We start from the raw sequence: 19,022 nt of genomic DNA on the forward strand, positions 1-19,022 counted from the left end.
TGTGAACTTCTTTGGTAAACTTCAACTGTATTATTCTGCCAGGTTGTAAGGATAATGTATTACACATTAAGTGCAAATGTGTGATTAAACACACATACACAGCCAACTACTGGCTTCATCTGCTCCATATATTGAAAAATATTGATTTTCTATGAAATAAAAAAAGATTAGATCAACGGTCCAAAAGACTTTGAAAGACAAACTGGTAAAACAGGCTGGATTCAGGCTTGATTTTGTTGTACTGGGGGGAACCCTTCTTCAGGAGGTAAACTGAAATGATGGGTTGTTGTTGATTTTCTTAGACTTCTTGGCACCTTCAATACCACTCACCATGATTTGTTGTGAGAATAAGATTGAGCGGAGGAGGAGAATTATGTGAGCTGCCTTGAGTTCCTAGGAAAGAAAACGGTGGGAAAGCAAACGGTAATAGTAGTAGTAGTAGCACCTGCCTCAGCTCCATAGGCCACATTAGAAGATGAGACTAGGTCTGCCCTGACCCCTACACAAGCTCCTTCATTGCCTGAAGCAGGAGCGGAGACACACCCCAACCATTGCTTTCTGCCTCTTCCTACCCACCACACCTTGTCCGAATCTCCTTTCCTCTCCCATGCATCCACTCTCCTTCTGCTTACATTTGCCACTGTCACAAGAGCTCTGTGGAGAGCTCTCTGAACCACCGGAGAAAGCAGCGATAGAGAGTTTTGTGAGGGCAAACTAGGCTCTGCAGCAGGCTCTTCTCCATTGAGCTGACATGGTGGTAGCAAACATAAGGAGAAGGGAACATGGAGAAGGAAACAGAGTATAGGAGGTGGTTCTCTTTCCTTGTGGCAAATGACACAGTGGAGGTATGTTGCCCCTCCTGCTTCGTTGTATGATGTGCAGGCCTCACACTTCTTAATCAGCCCTGGCCTGCCCCTCAGATTCAAAGAGCTGTAGGCCATGCTATATATCAGTCGCTATGGTTGGCCACTAAACCCTTATGTGGAATCAACCATTTTCACAATAGGCAGTGGAGATAGCGGTTTCATTGCCTATATCTTAGCTTGTAACTTCAAAGATTCCCTAATAAAAAGATTAACTTGCTTTGAAAATGGAATATCACACCTGAATCTTGTCAATGTGTTTTCTGTACAGCCAATCTGATTAATTAAATTTATACTAGGTTGGCTATAAACCCAGTAGCAAGCTGTTGAAAATTAGCAGCAGTGTTGGCAGAATTATACCCACTTTCCCTTTATTGCATTAAAATGTATCGGTACTTTGAGTCTAGAGCTTTTATTTCTTATGTTCAGGAGCCTTTTCAGTTTGCTGAAGAATTATTTGGAAAGGTATTCTAGTTTTCTTGCGGGATTTCTTGATAATGGACAGATTCTTTTTCTTCATAATGATAGCTGAGGTTCTCAAGAGCTAAGAGAGCTAAGAGACACTTTGCTCTTTGTTCTCAGAAAGACTAACTGTTATTTCTTTCCCCTGAAGAAGTTTGCAATATGAATGATGAAGTATCAAGAATTAGATTGAATGGTGATGTAAATCCCACTAGACATAATGTACCCATTATTTCATTTTAGGCCCATTGCTCTTGTTTCTGCCTGATTTACATTATTGTGAAGAAAACTGTGGCTATTTCTTTTATAAGAACTAATTAACATTCTTTAAACAATATTTACCACTTCTGATTTTTTCTTTTTCTTTTTGATTTATCCCTTCTTTGCTCAGTAGCATAATGCCACAATAGGACCATGGGACCAATATGTTTCAGTTACATATTTTGCTGGGTGTGCATTCAGGTTTCTCCTGTATGAGATACCAGCCTTAGAAACTAGGCTGTCCAAGTCTCACCCCCTGGAGAAAGCCAGGAAACATAACAAGTCAGAAGGGGTCTTCCAGGCCATCTAGTCTGACCCCTGGCTCCAGTTGACTCTGCTCATGACATGCCTACTATGTGCATGTTTAAAAGGATTTTTATTTTGTGTCAAAACTGAGGATTCAGATGAGGGGGGAAATAGGGAAGGCACCGCTGCGATTCAAACTCAGGATCTCCTGCTTCCTAGACAGGAACTTTGACCAACTAAGCCACGGTGCCGTTCACAGCCAGGAAGGCTCCACAGGCTGGATATAGAGACTCTTCAGGTCAGATTACTATCTTCTCTCCCTAACCAGAACCAGTCTCAAAATGTTACTTTCCTTAATAATCTTTACCGCTTCACATAAATCTCAGAGCATATGTTGAACCCTATCTACTGTTTATTTCCCAAAGCCCTCTTTACGAATTCTGCCCCGAAGAAGGCACACTGTGGAAATGGGCATGTCTGTACTATACCCATTGCACCCCTAGTTGGACTTCTCACTGGTATTGGTGCTGGGCCAAAGAGTCCACCTCTGAAGGGGAGGGTTGGTCTCCATTCCAAACATGTCTCCTAGATGCTGTAATCCCAGGATCAGTATGATCTGTGTCCCTGTCCACCACTGGACTAATCTCTTCTTGCATCCCTCCTGGTTGAGACCCAGGACCTCTAGCAGCAGCTTGTGTCTGCACAATCTCACAAGTAGTTTCATCCTCCAAATTTCAATAATCAAAAACAGCACAGTTAGCCTCTCATGAGCATGTTGGAAGTTTGACAGCAAGTGTATGCACGGCAATTAGGCCCATAGATTCCACATTCCTGTTCCATAGAGTGAAACCATCAAACACAGTTTTTGACCTAGAATTATTTACAGCTATGTCAACTTGCTTGAATTTTCTGATATAGAAGGCAATATAGCACCACAATCATATGAATGTCTCTTCAAAATTAAGTCCCTGTCAGTTCAAGACTCCCAGGGAAGTGTGTAGAGGAGAGATGAAGAACATCCAGATGTGGCCCTCCAGACATCTCAGATTGGAGCTCTGAGATCTCCCCAGGCTGCACCTCTTCTCAGGCGTGCCACCTCTCGGGCTCCCTTCAGTTTGTTGAGATCATTGATGCCATCCTGCCATGTTCCTTCAACTACAAAGCTGAAGGAGAGAATCTCGCATGACATGGGAAAGGAAAATGACCAACACATCTACTTTTACACATCATGCAAGGTGTATTTTTGTTGCGCAACATAGGAAATTGGTGCCAGTATCAAGCTTCAAGTCCTTTGTTCCCACTGTGTACTGAAAAAAAGTAAAAGTCCGATCCATAATGCCACTTATATTTGGAGGTGATCCTATCAGCTGTTGAAATGTAGTGAGTGACATGTTTCACTGAGGTAATGCAGATATCAACAGGAAAAAGGCACCTCACCACTGGTGTATTGGAATGTAGCTAAATGTCTCCAGCCATGCTTGTGGATTCAACCAGCAAAAGCTAGGTTCAAATCCCAGCTAAGCCATTCAGATACAACTGGAGAGTTGATAAGCTTCACCTTCAGTTCGGGTCTGTAAAAGGGATTAGTAATAATCTACCTCACATGTTGTTGCACACACCAGATGAACAAGATAAAATTGGCACATGTAGCACTAATCTATTTTATTTATATTTAAATGCGTATACCAGGTTTGTAACAGATGGAGTTCAGGCAGATTACCTTAAAGAAAAGCAATTACAAGAAAAATAATAATACAAAGGACAATTGAAAGTAGCAGCCTATAACCTCATTCAGTTTTCATTTTCAATAAAAAATCATTCCTAAAACTCAAACTTCCTGAGTCCTGGGATATTTTTTTTCATCATAAATGGATAGTAACAGTAAATGTCAATGGACAGATGAACATTTACCGATCTTCTATAGATCTCAGTAGAATGGGCCTAATGAGTATCCCCTGGGAAGGAGCTATCTATACTTCAGGTACCAGCACAAAATGAATGCTTTTTCTGTTTCTGAAAACCTTCCTTTCAGGCCTTGGTGGCACCTGAAACAAATTTATCGCTTGCTGATATTAACTTTTGGGGTACTGGATATTAACCCTTGTGCGTGGGACACGGGGATCATGGTCTGTTCTGTCCTTTCCTCTTCCTGCTCACCTTTTAAACTTCTGGCTATCACTCTGATTCTTTCAACATTCTATTTCCAGCACACTCCCAGAGTAATATTTCAGCTCAGAACAGTCTGGATGCCATCATCCACACAATCACACTTTTATGTAAACTGCTCCTTTCTGGCGCAACCCCACATGCTCATAGCATGTTAACACATGGGAATGTTTGTGTTCACAGCCCTTTCTTGCAGTTGTTACTTTTTAACAGTGATACTTTTAGTCCAATGGACCTATTTTTGAAATATTGTTTATTATTATTATTTGAAAAAATAATGGTGCAATTTTACTCAAGTTTAATTGAGGAAAAAATGCTTTGTGTGTATGGCATCCCTAGTTAGCTCTACTGCCTGGGGCCTGCTGGGAGCTGTAGGTTTTTTTTCTATCTAAACTCTAAGGCAGCAGAACCGGAATCTTACAAACTATCAACCCTGCTCAGGACCTGACCTAATGTATACTTCTACACATGCTAAAAAGTGTGTACAAAATGGGACATTGGGATCATCCCGCATTATCAAGTTCTGAGCTATATCCAGTTGACTAAACACTTGTAGGAGCTAGTGGAGTCCCCATGCTGGGAGCTTCAGGACATTTTTTCATCTAAAGATGCATAGGACGGTATGCCTGGACACAATCCAAGGCTCCTTGCCCTCAGTGCACACATGTCTCTGATTTTGGAAGTGTAGAATAATAGAAGAGTTGGAAGGGGCCAAGAAGGTCTTTGGGTCCAACCCCCTGCTCAATGCAAGTCACACCATCCTGCTTAGATGTCTGTCCAGTTGCATTTTGAATGCCTGTAGTGTGGGAAAGCCCACAACCTCCCTACACAATAGGGAGCCCACAACCTCCCTGCTCTGACAGTGAGGATATTTTTCCTGGTATCTTGCTGGAATCTGGTTTCTGTGACATGAGCCCAATATTTCATGTCCTGAACTCTGGGATGATCGAGAAGAGATCTTACCCTTCCTCTCTGGGGCAGCCTTTCAGGTACTTGCAGAGTGCCATCATGCATGCTTCCATGCATCCAACTCATGGATGAGGCATGGTGGTGGCCCTCTTCATCACAGATGCACCTTGCACCCTGCATTCCATCTAGGCAGCAGTGTTCAGCCATCTAGACGAAGTGGCATGGAGGATGAGGAAGGAGGCTGGGGGCACCATCCAGAGATGCAGAAGGCCATTGTTCCAGCCTATTTATGTTCCAGCCGATTTACCTTCCAAGCCCCTGGCACACTCCCTCTCCTCTCCGAGGCTCATTTGCAGCCACAGCCATCATGGCTACCACTGTGAAGGTGATGGGGTGGTCCCCTCAAACAATGTTGAGATTGTACCCTTATTTGTTCTTTCACCTATGCTTGTACACAACTCTTCAACCCTAAAAATCAGTATTGCTTTGGTATAAAAGGACTCTGAACTATTTTAGAAGCAGAATATTCAAACATTTCATCTCTCTTCTGAAATCAGATCCTATACTTTTGCTTTGAAATGTTCCTTCAATCAAGGTAAGCGAGGCTAAATGTGGGAGATATTTTATGAAAGACTGATCTTCTGGATTTCAGCTGTCCTAATTCATATGCCCTGTGCTTTGGAAAATTACACCTTTTCTTTTCTTTTAAGTTGGCTTATTATATAAAACAGAGGTTAAATGTGTTCATGATTCTTTTAAACTCTCTTAATCTAAACCTATGTTTTCTACTATATAAAAACATTCAGACTTTGGCATTCCAGCATTCTTTAAAGAAACTGGATACACAAAAAGTCACTGTAGATGAATATATATCTATTCCTAAATTGTTCTCTGTCAGCACCATCCTGGAAAAGACAGTCCTCAATAGGAGTACAAGCTTTGTGAATGGTGGCACAGACATCAGCAGTGCTACTTTGCTGCAAGCACTTTGAGTTTGGACACCTAACTGCGTTTTGCATCACAGTCAGACTGCCTGATCCACAGAATATGTTGAAAAGTTCTACTTGTGCCAGCATTTTACTGGCAGGTAGAGGAAAGAAGTGCATGCAGTTCTATGCCTCCAGAGAGACTTTAGATAAGTACAATGTGCTGCAGGCAAGGAGTGAAAAAGTTACTGAAACAAAGCATTGTTGTAACCCTTTCATAGCCCACTGCACCAATATAAGTCCCCTCTAGAGACACTGAATTGCACTATCCTGGGGCCTGGATTGTTAACAGTCTATAGCTTTGGAGAGATGGGCAGAGTTCATAATGTAGAGTGTCATTCTACATAAATTCAGTTTTTGTGTCCTGCTTCAGGCTCAGGTCATACTGGTTCTACCAGATTTTCAAATCTCTCAAGCTTGTACCAAAAACAAGCAAGCAAGCAAGCAAAAAATCCAGACGCGTGACAAGGATACTTCAGTGTATGGGTGCATGTTTTACTACAACAATTCTGGTGCCTATTGGGTTATAGCCATAACAGATAAAATACCCACTTGCATACACCCTCTCCCACAGTGCACACCTAGCTTGTACTTTTGCAGCAAGTTTTCAGAGTTTTGGATGGAAATATATAATTTGTTTTTAGCAAACGATGGTTGCATATTCATATGTATTCTGTAAATGGTTTCCAGTGGAGCTAAAATTGAGTAGACCTGGAGCTGGTTGCAATCTGGTTTAGTCAATTTTATGTCTCCTGCGATTAAGAAAACAGAGCAAATAGCCATTTATCCTACATAGTGCTGAATGCAAATGTAATTAACTTCTGGCTATCATCTGCATATTGCAAGTAGAAGTTGCATGCATATGGAAGCTGAGTTTGCAAATTACCTGAGAGACATCCCAATATGTTTTTCCCCCTTAAATTGGCTTACCATTTATGCTTTTCAATGCTTTTATATGTTTATATGCTCAAAATTGTCATTTTTTCCCAAAAATACTGTAGAATCCTATTTTTAAATTCACCACAAAGTACCATGAAATAGTTCAGATATCTGAGACCTATAGGATGTGGTCCTTCCAAGATACAAATGATGTTCTGGAATGATCTGAAATGATCAAAGCAGATAAATAAATGAAGAAAAAATAAATGTCTTTTCTGGTTTGAACATTTTAAATGTTTTGAGGAAAGGAGTCCAGAAACATGTACATTTTTGCAGCCTTGCTTGGTAATTGTGTCCAAGCCAAGTAATACTTTTGTTTTTCTAAATTTTAATGCAATATTCTCAGACCGCTTTTCTACAATAACTTGTTGAATGTTTAAGCTTTGAACCTACATGATATTCATTTGATTAGCTTGATGTCTTGGTTACACACTTGCTTGAAATATCTATAGCTATCTTATCCCCAGTTTAAAAAGTGAACAATTTTGGCTGAGATATATTGGTCCTTAAGTAATTATTTCTGAAGCTTCTGATTATGCTGGGGAGGGTCTCCAGTTGGTGGCGCTGCTGAAAAATAGTCCTAGGTAGCAAGTTGCATTTCTCAATAGGATTTGGTTGAATATTTGAACCTAGTGCAAATACACTGAAGAATTTAAAGACAGGAAAAGACACAGCACAGAAAGGACACACCTAGAATCTACCCCATCCCTGTTTTCTGATTATCTACATTATGTTTCCACCACTACCCCTGCTAGATGAGTAGTGTCTTGGTAGTGATAATGGTAGGAGGAAGAAAAACTTCGAATGTTGCTCCAGGCAAATGAAAATCTCACAAATAAAAGTTATAATTGAGGATGGGCCATTTATTCTTCAGGATCATGTCCTGCCCCATAGTTCTGCGGGATGACAGTCTGGCGAGAATACAAATAAGTGAAGTGCTGAGCTATGTGTATGAGTCCAGGTGAAAGACAGAAAGCCACAGACAGACAGAAGGACATATGACTCCTAGGGCAGTTACAGAACCACAACGGGGTGACTTGATGCTGTCATTTTGTGCCCCACTGATGAAGGTATTTTCTAGCGCACCCCCATGCAAATGATATCACCTTACTAATATTAAGCTGTTTGACATCTTCCTAAGATTGATGTTATCTATGTACAGGTTCCAGTCCTCCAATCTGGGAGCAAGTCCCACTGAACTCAGTGGATCACACTTTTGAGCACTCATGGATAGGATTGTCCTGTTTTTTAAGACCTACAGAATGGTGGTGATCAATACTTGTGAATGATGTATTCAAAGTGTTTCAAAATCTTTTGAACATCCTTTTATATGAATTAAGGAACATTAAAATTAAAATATACTATCTGGAGGCGATAGCCTTGTACTAACAGAAAATAGACTGATAAAAAAGAACAATAAAAGCTGAATGATACAGATATCAAGCATGCCTCCAGATTTTTGCACTTTTGGTGTTCAGAACCCTTTTATTTAAGGCCTTAGTAGGGTATCTTTAGTTTGATAATAAATGATGATACCATTTCTGAAATTATCATCTGAATGCTATGTGAGTAAATCTGCCACTCTCAAAGATAAACCTACAATAGACAATACTGGAAAATGAATCATAATTCTTTAATTTGTTGTGGTTTGCTTTCAGTGATATCCTACCCCAGACTGCCTTTTAATTTAAATAGCTAAAAATACCAACACTTAAAAAAAAACTAGAAACAGACCAATTAAACAACAACGACCAACTTCAGAACTCAAGGAATCAGATAATGATGTACTAAGGAGAGAACTGGTGGGTTAAACATTTACAAAATAAACTACTGAAAATATCTGGCTAGAAATTGGTTTTCTAAGTCATGTACATATTTTGAAACAAAAAGAATTCTGCGCAATCCATTTGCATTTATTAGATTCAGGGACTAAATGGCCTTTGTTTTTATGTTTGAGCTTTAGAATGACATGGCTTGCAGAAGAAGGAAATGAAATCTTCATCCTGCTAATCTATATTCCACCTGGATATGGTAAATTAAACAAAAATAATCCAGCATATTTATAATCCCACATAAATTGTTCATAGGCAGCAGTAGATAATAACTGTTAGCATAATTAATTGAATGAATGAAAAGGGGGGTTGGGATAAACTGGACATGGATTTGATACAAAGAAACTGAATGCCTATATAATTAGACCATTTTATATGGTTCATGGTGTTAATTTAAGATATTGTAAATACACTGAATTGGATGTAGCTATTCCTAGTGTTTCGTAATCCAGGATTTGATTTTGTTTTTTAAATCTTCTTATTCAAGTTTTGAAACAAACCAAAAAAATTAGAAAGTGTTATTTTTAAACTTCATGCCTTCACATGTATAGTGGTATTTGTACAATAAAGTCCCAAGAATTATTGTTTTGTAACACCTTGCCAGTATGATAACTAAAAAACATGTAATTTACCAAATGCCAAATCTGAAAATGAATGCTTCACATACTATATATGCATATATATGCATGTATGGTTCATCTTTTAAAATTAAGTTTAAATAACATCTGAAAAAATAGTTACTACATCTTTAAATGCTGGTTGCAAAATGATAATGTTGTTTTATTTTAAACCATACAAAATAGTTGTGCCATATAATAGAGTAAACAGAAAGCAAGCAATTGTTTTTCTTGTTTATATAAAGTATGTATAGAACTAGCTTTAAAATCAAATAGCTGACGTTTATTACAGATGTTTTTCTACTTCCATGTCCATAGGTTAGCACTGGAAAGGATATCTGTACATATGTCCTAAATTTAGCTACATGCCATAAAAATGTTTTTATATAAATGTCAGGATGACAAAATGCTGGAAAGGGGTGTTTTAAAGAACTGTACTTGAATCAGTTCTGTTTTTCGGGAAGCTTTACTGCAATGTCAGTTACAAACCTATGGGAAAAATCAATTACGTAAGATAACAACAATTCTTAAACAAAATACTTGCTAAAAAATCTTAAAAGCTGCAATGCTAACAGTATTTGAAGTAGTTTAGAATTTGAAATGTTGATATTCATTTTTTCATGTTGCAGGAGTGCCAACGGCATTGGTCTCATTATCAAGTAGATGAGCAGAAGAATGTGAACTTATTGCAGGCTTTAGCTTCTTCAACAGTCCCTCTCCCAGCCCCAAGTTATATATATTTGATGTTATCTCTAACTTTCTCTAGCTTGGAATGGTACCAAAAACAAAAACAAAACAAAACAAATACAACAATTAAACATTTTCCTAGCAGAATGAGCTCTAAAGCCACACATTATATATTTTTATTTTTTGATCTAATGGAAACTGGGCAAACAATTATGCTTACAATATTCTGAGATCCTACAAAGATAGTTTTTGTAATTCTTTTATAAATCTTCCCTCCAAAAGACTGTTTTAAATAGTATAGGACTCTTTCCCTTTTCCAATTTTTGCTTGCCTGCATTTTTGAGATATCTGGCTGTACTGTTTCAGAGGCCAGCTTTATCTACCTTTCTCCACCTTCAGAGACCTTCATGTTGACAAAACTATTTCTATAAATGACCCTGATCTTCAGGACAATTCAAGTAACACCAATAATATTTGGGATGAGAGACATTGTGCAGTTTGTTATTTGAGAAGGAGGCTTTTGAATAAAAATCACATTTTTAAAAAGCTTCAGCCCTGTGCCAAATTACAAATGCTTACACATTCTACTGAAGGTAAATGGAACTGAAGAGGCTAAAAGTGTGAATACAGTAAAGAACTTTATATATGAAGTCAGATATAACTGCCATTTCAATAAGTAGTGAACGATCATAATCTCAAACTCTTTCTCTTCCAATATTTTAGCAAACTGAAATATCAGTATTCATAGGATACAACAACTGAATTATGGAGGCCAGGTGTAAGAGCCTCACCTTTTACAGGGGGTTCAAATCCCCCATCACTCTGCTTCCTCTGTTGCTTAAATTTGGCCTGGGAAAACAGTTGTCATCTATAAAAAGAAGCTTCTGAAAGTTATTACAGACCTTTCCCAGAAAACAGAAATTACAGAACTTCTAAAATCGCATTATCAGGAAAGGAGAATGCATTGCAATGACCGTTTTTGTTGTGCTTGTTGTTCTGACAGGTTACTTATTATATGGATTTCTCTTTAAATTGGAGCACATTCTTGAAAGTTTGGCATACCAAATCCCAGGCAAAAGCATGGTTGGTTATTGGCTATTTATGCAGACATTTCGTGATCGTGAGAGTTGATGCAGGTTTTTGAAATTAGAGACTAATAAAAATATCACACTTTTTATGGCAGGGACTGTGTTTAATTGGCTCACAGTAGGAAACAACCAAAGAGTCAAGAATGTTTTGTTCTTCACTCAGAGAACTGTTGTGTACTCTAGCCATTACTTGTAAATGAAAAGCAAATAATAATAATAATAATAATACAAAAGCAAGCAACATGGCTTTGAACATAACATAGTATGAATACTATGTGAACTACATTTTTAAAATAGCTTTTCTAAAGGTATAGACATATGTTAATCCTTATGAGAGGCATGTGTTTAAGTAAATACCTGAAATAAATGCTCTACTTGTAAAGTAACATTTTAGAACTGGACTCCTGTTTTAAATAAGTCTACATTCTAGCAATTAAGCAATTTCAAGAGGATTTTTACCCAAAAATTCTTCTAATACATTGGAATTTGCTCTTTCTGGGTTTTATTTTTAATAAGAACTTGCCATCTCCTAATTGTAGTTTGATTAATGCACACAAAACATTTAAAGATGCTTCAACATAGCTTAGACTTGTAGAATTATAAACAAATGCTAAGTGCCGTACTTTATCTACACAGACATTCTTGGCTTTTTCACAAGTACCTAACACTATCTTCAAGCTAGCTCTTTCTTCTAGGTTATACTTTACTGCCACCTTCTGTTTTAGTGTCCTAGAGCTAACAGGTCCATTGAAAGCAAAAATGGAAAAACAGAAAAATGTGTTAGTTTAATATATTCAATTTAAATCATGCTCTGTTTATGTCTTACTAAATACTATCACTTCATTTACTCAGTGCAGTTTGAGACCTTTTGGACGAAATGTTGCTGTGCAAATTACTTTTTGATCAAAAATAAAGGTGAGGTTTCTTTAGTTACTACTAAAACTCTGGTTTTCATTCACATACATTTTTTCTTTGTGCAAGGAATCAAGGTGAACAAAGGGAAGGATGCTTACCGTTATGTATATCCTGTCCTTCAAAATGAAATTTCCAGAATAGCTCACAATTTTATAAAAACAGCACCCCAGTGAAAAAACAAAAATAAAATGAACTGCTTACAGGATTTGAAGCAGGAAAGCAAGACAGCAGAAAGCAATATAAAAGATTAAAAACTCCTAATGCAAATAAGCCTAGGCAAATGAAAACTTCCTCTCCTGATTCTGAAATAATGATGAAGTAGGCACCTGGCAAGTCTCTCTATGGAACAAATTCCATATTTAAGACAGTTCAGAGATCCATTGGGTTTTCTGGTGGGACTGTAAGGCAGCAGCATAGCATAATAGATACTTGGAAACATGCATAAAACTTTGGTGCAGCTGTTCTGGACAAGCCACCTGCATTTGGTGAGGTTTATGCTCGAGAGCGACTTCTCCCTCTGTAAGGGTGCGGACCTGATTATGTGGGTCCGCCCCCGGAGCCGGATGGATCCAGAAGGATTCCTGAAGGCCCTGGGGGAGTTTCCGGCTGACAAGACGGGTGCTCCTGTCGAGGCTCTGGTCGAACTGTGGAATGGGGAGATGACCAGGGCTGTAGACACGATCGCTCCTAAGCGTCCTCTCCCACCGGGCAGAGCCCGCTTTTCCCCTTGGTATACTCCTGAATTGAGGGCGATGAAGCAGGTTGGGAGACGACTAGAGCGTAGGTGGAGGAAATCACGAGATGAATCTGACCGAACACACTTAAGAGCCCACTATCGGGCCTATGCTGTGGCGGTGAGGGCGGCAAAAAAGAGATTCTTTTCCGCTTCCATTGCCTCCTCACAATGCCGTCCGGCGGAGCTCTTTCGAGTGGTGCAAGGCCTGGTCCGTCCAGGTCCAAAGGAAGACCTGATTCCACCCTCAAAGACCCGCTGTGACGACTTTGCCAGGCATTTCAGGGAGAAAATCGCTCAGATTCGTCACGAGCTGGACACCACTATTGATTCAGAGGTTTCAAAGGAGACACCAACGCTGCCGTCTGGTCCAGATTTATTGGATGAATTTCAGTTATTGCGGCCCGATGATGTGGACAAGGTGCTTGGGCGAGTACGTCCAACCACTTGCCTTTTGGACCCTTGCCCGTCTTGGTTAATAAATGATTCCAAGCACGGGATTGGAACCTGGATCTTGGAAGTGGTTAACGCTTCTCTGAGGGAGGGTCGGGTGCCGGCCCCTTTGAAGGAGGCGGTAGTCCGACCGGTCCTGAAGAAGGCGTCACTGGATCCAGAGATGGCCACTAATTATAGACCAGTGGCCAACATCCCGTTTCTGGGCAAGGTGTTAGAACGAGTGGTGGCGGGACAACTCCAAGCACTCTTGGATGAAACTGATTATCTGGACCCATTGCAGTCCGGCTTCAGACCCGGGTACGGTACTGAATCTGCCTTGGTCGCCCTGTATGATGACCTGTGCAGGGAGAAGGACAGGGGGAGTGCGTCCCTGTTGGTTCTGCTGGACCTCTCAGCGGCTTTCGATACCATCGACCATGGTATCCTTCTGGATAGGCTTGCGGGATTGGGGGTTGGAGGCACTGCTTTGCAGTGGTTCCGCTCCTATCTCAATGGCCGGTTCCAGAAGGTGGTGCTGGGGGACTATGGCTCTGCGCCATGGCAGCTATGCCATGGAGTACCGCAGGGGTCCATTTTGTCCCCTTTGCTGTTCAACATATACATGAAACCGCTGGGAGAGGTCATCAGGAGGTGTGGGCTGCGGAACCATCAGTACGCTGATGATACCCAGCTCTACCTCTCGTTTTCCACCAATCCAGGTGAGGCAGTGGCTGTGCTGAACCGGTGCCTGGCTGAGGTAATGGGCTGGATGAGGGCCAATAAACTGAAGCTCAATCCAGACAAGACGGAGGTCCTGTTGGTTGGTGGATCGGGCTTCGGAGAGGGTGAATTGAACCTTGTCCTGAATGGGGTTGCACTCCCTCTTAGGGACAAGGTCCGCAGCTTGGGAGTGCTCCTCGACCCAGAGCTTTCACTGGAAGCTCAGGTAACAGCAGTGGCGAGGAGTGCTTTCCTCCAGCTTCGGCTAATTCATCAGCTGCGCCCCTATCTGGAGAATGACTGCCTTGCGACAGTGACACATGCGTTGGTGACTTCCCGTTTGGACTTCTGCAACGCGCTCTACGTGGGGCTACCCTTGAAGACGGTCCGGATACTTCAATTGGTCCAAAATAGAGCTGCCAGGCTGCTGACGGGGACTGGACGTTATGTTCACATGACTCCAGTTCTCCGTCAGCTTCACTGGCTTCCCATTGAAGTCCGGGCCCAATTCAAGGTGTTGGTTATGACCTATAAAGCCCTAAACGGCTTGGGTCCTGGTTACCTGAAGGAGCGCTTACATCCTTATATGCCCAGCCGCCCCCTGAGATCGGCGGGAGAGGCCCTTCTCCGGGAGCCCTCCATGGAAGAAGTTAGGAGGGTGGTTACTCGGAGGAGGGCTTTCTCAGCGGTGGCGCCTAAGTTATGGAATGCGCTCCCCAGAGAGGTCCGCCTGGCGCCGTCGTTATTTGTTTTTCGGCGCCAGGCGAAGACCTTTTTATTTAAGCAGTATTTTAAATGTTAATATTATTGAATTTTATTTGGCCAGGGCGGCTTGTTTTATAGTGTATATTTGTATTTTATTGTATATATTTTAAAATGTTATTTTAAATTTTTTGTTGTAAGCCGCCCCGAGGCTTCGGCGAATGGGGCGGCATAAAAATGTTTTAATAAATAAATAAATAAATAAATAAATTTGAGAAGCAAAGGAACCATCCTAGATGTTTCTGGAGTTTAAATAAAATTCTGTTTGGAATAAAACCCTGTTTAGTTCATATGATGAATATAAGTCAATACTATGGACTTCAGAGATTAGTTTTGAAATAACTGATTACATTTTAAAGCATAAAACTCTCAGAATCCCCCCTTCTGCACTTTCTCTTATACCAACACACACATACATGCACGTGCACATGTAAAATCAGCAAAAAGGCCTTTCTCACTTGTCCACCTTTGAGGGCAAATGGGGGGGGGAGGGTAAATACACGAGAGAGGGCTTTTTCTGCAGTTGCCCCAGACTTCTGGAATGCATTACCATTGCTGGTGCACCAAAGGCCCAGGAAGGCCCTGACGATCTGCTTATATATTGGACTGCATTCCTGCTTGCAACTGTGTGGTCATATGCCAGTGTTCATTGTCTGTGGTTGTTTTAAGTGAATTCACATCATTTTTTAAAAAACAGGTTTCAATACATGAGTTTTGTTCTGACTTGGAGAAAGAATCTTGCCCTGAAAAGTAGCCTAGACATGTTCTTAAAAGAATAAAAACATAAAACAATATGTCCCATAGTAGTATTTAACACTTTGTCTTTCTTCTAAGATCTCTCTGTATTTTCTACTGCCTAGAAGGACTAGTGTACAGTTTCATTTGTCCTCACTGTTCTGATGATCTAAAAGGCTTTATGCTGGGACCTTCTCCAGCACCAGTACTATGATATTTTCAGGAACCAATTTGCTTATATAACTTCCACTAAGATCAGCTAAAGACATTTTCTCCTTTTGCAACATTAGATACAGATGAATTCTACATTGTTGTAATGCCTGTCCACATCTTGGAATTAGGTGATATGTAGAGAGCTTTCTCCTTCAGCTGGCATTTGGCTTATGAATGCATCTTTCTGTGGGTTTGTGCTTTGTTTTACTTTTGAAAAAGATGGTGCTGTTTTAGTGTAGTTTATTGGACTGCAATTATTGCATATTATTTCATTTTTGTCCCTATTTTCTTGTACATTGTGATGGACGGCCTGTTTCAGGGGGAAGGCAGCTAATAGATTAGAGGAATTTTCAATCAAGATTAGGGAATGTCCATTCATAGAAAATATAGTCTCCATTCTTGAGTTACACAAACAAAAAAAGAAGACAACTTTGGAACACCCATCACACAAATATTATTCTGAAGGGATATGTAACTCTCTGCAAAATAGTGTAAAATTGTCAGGTCAACATTGGATCAGAATCATATGGTGAATCATATGATTGGAAGAGGCCTAGAAGGCCATCGGATTCAAACCTCAATGCAGGACACTAGTCTCCCATCCAGATTCTAACCAAGCCTGACCCTGCTTAGCTTTCAGGGTTAGGTGGGATTAGGCACTTCAGGCCATACACAGCATTCATATAGTACAATAAACATTTATTGTATTCTAATGAAATATTACAAGTTTTGTTGAACTGCTTTTGAAAAAATAAATACAAACTAATGTAACTTCAAATTATATAATAGTGGCTAAATAGATGAAACTGAGCATTTCTAAGTCTGCAGGACAGATTTGCTTACCTTGGTGTTGAATCCTTTACACACATACCCTCAGTGTAAATAAACAAACTAAAGCTATCCACTGAAAGACTGCCAGATTTCCAGGAAGGTCTGATATTACTTATGGAAAATGCTCAGACTGAGGCCATGGCAAATCTCCAGGAAAAGGGAGTTCTACAGCTGGGGAGCAGCCACCATAGAAAATGCCTCTCTATCTGATTTTGCACATCACACTTGGCCCTTTGATGGTGTCATCACAAGGTCAGTCTTCACAAACTGGAGAAATCACAATCAGACCATAAAGGGAGTGGCTATCTTCAGATACAAAGTTAAGTCTAACATCTCAGTTTTCATAAAACTATTCTTTGTAGTGAAGAATCTGCTATTGTTCAGGACTCCAATTTGGAATTTGAGAAGAAAGATACTGTTTCTGTTCAGCTCTCCATATTTATGTTCTGGCAGGTGTTAGAAATTTCCAGCACTGTTATAGTAGTAGCCTTTTCATTTTAGCAAACATTTAGAGAAGGAATGATAAGAAATGTAATCTTTTTTCTCCATAAAGTAGACCAATTTCAGCCTTGTTTTTTTGACATGGTCAGACAAAGTGGTCAAAGGTTTTAATGGTTTTGGGGTCTTTTTACAAAACTTTGTTGCCTTGTAATGCTCTGGTGAAGCTGAAGTGAGCAAGCTTCCCATGTTTTTCAGTCCCATTCAGGTACCACATCTGGACATAGCATTACTCCCAGAGGCACTGGGGAAAAGGTGGCGTCTAAGTCCAAATGGGTGTGTTTTCATGCAATTGGTAACAATCTGATGTTGAATCAGTAAAGGACAAACTTGAAAGTAAAAAAAGGGGGGTGGGAATAAAAGAAAAATGAGCTTTACAGGTTCACCCATCTCTGCATATTACAGAAGGCTAAGCCTCATATAAGTCTGATTAATATAGCATAAGTCATATTTTAAAACAGTTCATGAATAAATTCAGACAGTCTTGTTCACCAGGCTGAAAACTATATCATCTGAAAGCTTTCACTGGGAAGCCTTTAAGATGTGGAAAAATTGTTCTTCTGTTTACCAGTGAAGCTTTGAATGAAAAGGGGTATTGAAAAGGAACTCTGTGACCATGTGGTTAAAAAAACAACAACAAAAAACTGCTGATTCATTTGTGAATACAGTTGTCAGGCTGTAGACTGTTGTCCTCTGAGATCAATAATGCAGGTGCCCTGTAAAGAAACAATCACTCTATTCACTTGTTTTGCTTCATCTGCTTTCTTATATGTAGCCGTACTTACTTGTAATGGATAAGAATGTCAGGAAAGTATTAGCAGTGCTCTACCATGCTGGTCACAACAAGGAAACACCTGGAATATCCCAAGGCTATCTATGTTCCTGTACTAGGAAACCCAGTGCTTTACTTACATTTATTTAAATACCCTAATTTATTCTGACTTGTAACTATTTTAATGTAACTTTTGACTGGAACTGGAATGGTGGAGAGAAAACACCTTTGGTAAAATACAGGTGGGCGGGTACATCCTATTGGTTGACAAAATAAAGACAACCATGAGAAAAAGAAAGGTAGAGAGAGCTTGCCATTCTTGCCATTATCATCAAAGTCATCATGTCCTTTTAGCATTAGTGAAATTTCAGTTCTAAGGATTGTTGTAGACTCAGATAACTATGAATTTCATGGATGCTCTCTTAGGTATCCCAGTAGCAAGTTCGTCAAGACTTTATACACAAGTACTAATAATCTGGCCTGATAGCAAATGAGTAACTTATGTAGTTTGTCCAGCAGGGAGTTATATGCTGAAAAGGGGCAAGACCTGGCAACATTTGAGTTCCTACATTCTGCACTAGCTTCCAGAGAAATCACATAAAGCACATTTCAGTAATCCTATCTTGAGTTTTGGGGGTGGCTTTTAGAAAACACTGGAGTTGCATAAAATGATGTTGATGTTCTTAGCTTTCCCTGGAATGTACCTATGGTACTATGTCTATGAAAGAACATGAAAAAGCAGAAAGTGATGCTGCAGCATAGTAAAGACGATCATAAGTCCTATCAACTGTGTAATACAAAATCAAGTTTATAACAGTGTTTAAGAGTCCCCAGCTTAGAGATAATTAATTGGTACTCCCCTATCTGCAAGGAATCCAGGTCTGTAGAGATCAGGAGTTCCCAAACTCTATGGAGCCATGGACACATTAGGGATTTTGAGAAATTGCTGTAAGCACCACCACTAAGGGCCTAATCAGTGTATCAGCACATTGGCATCAACCTGTCACAAGCAGGATTTTATACCTGGCTATGTTCAAACAACAGAACCCAGTCATGGTGTTTTCTTACCATTGTTGAACCGTTGTGTTATCTGAAAACTCTCATGGTATTTCATCCTGTTTTGGTCTTTCAAAGCTATGTTAAGAAACAACATTTTGTTCTATGGTTTCTTTGTGCCACCATGGCTTGTTGTATTGACTGACTCCAAGATTATGGCTTCCACAGTCATGATATGAAAGTACCACAGAATCCTCTGAAAAGAGTGGTAACCGCAGGAGCTGCTCCAGCTCTAGCCTCTGTGTGTGGACCAATGAGGAAAAGGCAGGTGACATGCACCTTGGGATTGAAGAGTG

General features: G+C 40.0%; 1 non-coding gene across 1 annotated transcript; it reads right to left on the minus strand.

Moving 5' to 3' along the window:
• Positions 1-2,009: 2,009 nt before the first annotated feature.
• On the minus strand, positions 2,010-2,083 carry TRNAP-AGG. Its single transcript has one exon. It is a non-coding gene; the product is annotated as a tRNA-Pro (tRNA).
• Between the last annotated feature and the right edge of the window lie 16,939 nt (positions 2,084-19,022).

The sequence above is a fragment of the Varanus komodoensis genome, unplaced genomic scaffold (assembly GCF_004798865.1).
Source record: "Varanus komodoensis strain SLA01 unplaced genomic scaffold, ASM479886v1 scaffold1, whole genome shotgun sequence".
Lineage (NCBI taxonomy): Eukaryota > Metazoa > Chordata > Lepidosauria > Squamata > Varanidae > Varanus > Varanus komodoensis.